Source organism: Neophocaena asiaeorientalis, unplaced genomic scaffold (genome assembly GCF_003031525.2).
Source record: "Neophocaena asiaeorientalis asiaeorientalis breed wild unplaced genomic scaffold, Neophocaena_asiaeorientalis_V1.1 scaffold1348, whole genome shotgun sequence".
In the NCBI taxonomy this organism is placed as follows: Eukaryota; Metazoa; Chordata; class Mammalia; order Artiodactyla; family Phocoenidae; genus Neophocaena; species Neophocaena asiaeorientalis.
The window spans coordinates 30,270-32,892 of NW_020174093.1; positions in this window are offsets into that span (position 1 = coordinate 30,270).

Below are 2,623 nucleotides of genomic sequence, written 5' to 3' on the forward strand. Positions count from 1 at the left end.
AGAAGACTGAAGTTGGGTGTTCTTGTTCTCCTTCCATTTGTTAGACAGAAGCCTCTCATCTGCTGGTACCTCCTGCCTAAATGAGGAGTAAGGTGACCAAGACTCTAGCTTCTCCTCTAACCTGAGGCTGGTGACAATGCTTTGGCCCCTTACTGGAAAGGGTGGGGTGGGAGTTGGTGACAGAGAGAACCCAGCCCACCATTCCTGCAAAGGCTCTAAAATCCCTCTTCTCTTCCCTGTTGCCTCTCTACCAGGAGACACAGTTCCCCCATGCTCCAGACAAGAACCTTCTCTATCCAAATCCTGCCCAATACCAAGATTCACATTGGGAGAGCTGGAGGAGGTCATCTAGCCGGTAGGTACCAAACCCAGCCAGCCTCACCCCAGAGCCTACAGAAGCAAAATCTCCAGGATGAAGAAATCCTGATTGGGTTCAAACTTCTTTTACAGTGACCCTCAGACAGTAAGCAGCCTGCTGTCGGTCACAGAGTCCAGGTGGTGGTAAATTTGGAACTGAGGCTTCTGACATCACCCCAAGGGCTCTCCTCAGGACACAACTCTCAATGCTACGTCTTGCACACAAGTGCTCAATAAACTTCTGTTGGGTCATTGAGCTGCTGAAATTTTTCTAACATGATGAGAGGAAAGAACATGAATTTTGGCATCAGGGAGATCCTGTTGTGGAAGGCCAGTGGCAAGCTTCAGTCTCCTTCACTGTAAAATAGGGCTAGAAACTATCTCCTGGGGTTGTCAGTGAGAATTAAATGACATATCCTAGGTAAAATCCCTAGCCCAACGCCTGGCACAGAAGAGGCACTTAAATGGTAGTGGTTATCAGTGAGAGGTGCTAGAACAGAGTAATAAGAACACAGACTGTGGAACCAGGTTGGCTCCACAACGTACGATGTGTGATGCCGGAAGTTTCCTTTGCCTGTTTCCTCATCAGTAGCATGAGGATACTGGTGATGATGAAATGAATCAATATACATAGAACACTAAGAGCAGTATCTGGCACAAGGAAATGAGTATGATATGCTAGCTCTAATAATTATATCCCTTGCACTGGCCCTAAACACAGTAATCAAGTTCAGCTTGGAGAAACATGTCAGAGAGAGAGAGAGAGAAGGGGAAGAAAAAATAAAACCCCACAACTTCACATTCACAGAAAGAGGATACAGGTATAGCCAGTAAAATCTGCCCATGGAAGCCATGGAAAGCCTTCCCAACAAAGTTGTCAGGCCCCTTTGAATTGTTGCACCCCTTTCTTTTATGCTCACTATACTTTTGACTGTTTTTGGTGTGTGAACTGTGTCTCTTGTGAGGGCAGCGATCCTGTCCCCTCCCCACCTCAGGCATAAGGCTGTGCACTAGGGAAGAGGTGAGTTGATGAGAGAGACAGAATGTAAAGAGAAGGCAGTACTCCTGGACCCCAACACCCCACCACTCCCACCACCACCAAAAAAAAAAAAGAATGCTGAGCAAAGCAATTGCCAAGATAAATCACTTTTATCTCTATAGGAAAGGGAGGATCTAAAAAAAATATATAAATTACATTAGTAACACAACATAAGAAAAAAACAGGGGAAAAAAAACCAACAGAGAAGTCTGTATGATGCTATTCTAACCTGTTTATAAAAAGGCCCTGCATCAGAAATTCACAATCCTACCCACTTCTAAAAATATATTTAGACATGTACAGAAGCGGTGGGCTTGTTTTTAAATTGCTTTTTTGTAAAAATATATTAAAGGTGAATAGAAATCCTCTCTCCCTGCCCCCTATCCAAGCCCCAGCTCTGTGCTGGGGATTGGAGACCAGAGGTAACTCTCTCATCATGTTCTAAACCTTGGTTACAACCACTCCCAACCCCTCCCCAACTCACTTCACTTAGAACCTGAAACATTAAAAAAAAAAAAAAAGCACACTAGCCTCTTTGGAAAAGCGTAAATCTGAGGGTAAACTTGCTTTTCATTTAAAACACAAAACAACAAACAGCCAGCTCTGAGAGCCCAACTAAATTAAACAGAAACCCAGTCAAATGGAGGTTGGGTTTCAGCTCCACAAAACTTTTAACAAAGAAACAGAAGGGAAAGAGGCCTGGAACCAGGGGGGATATGCTAGCAATTAGCTGCCTTTGAAAGATCAAGGGGAGGGGGGTGTTAATGGGCAGAAGGGCTGGGGTCCTGGTCTTGGTTACAGCAGTCAGGGCCTAGTCAGGCAGTTGCCTACACAGGGACACAGGCTGCCCTCCTTCCCTCCCCTCACTACCCTCTGTTGCTTTGAAATCCTCAAGAAAAGCAAAGCTGGGCAGAAACAGAGGGAAGGGGAGTGGGAACCTCACGTGCTAAGGGGGAGGTAGCCAGGCTTTTTTGCCTTTGGTGTGAATAGATGGAGGACTGCTTGGCCCCTGGGGCCCCCAAGATAGGAAAAGGAAATGGGGCTAAGGGACCCCTGATTCCAAGGAAGGAGAGTAGATGGGCTATGGAGAAAAGAAAGACAAACTGGAGACACGAAGACAACCAGGGAAGCCTCACATATTCCCTGTGGCCTGCACAGTAGCTGTTAAGTTCCCCAGAAGCACTGAGAAAACTGAGGTGAAGTTAAAGTGGGGGGTAGAAGACAATG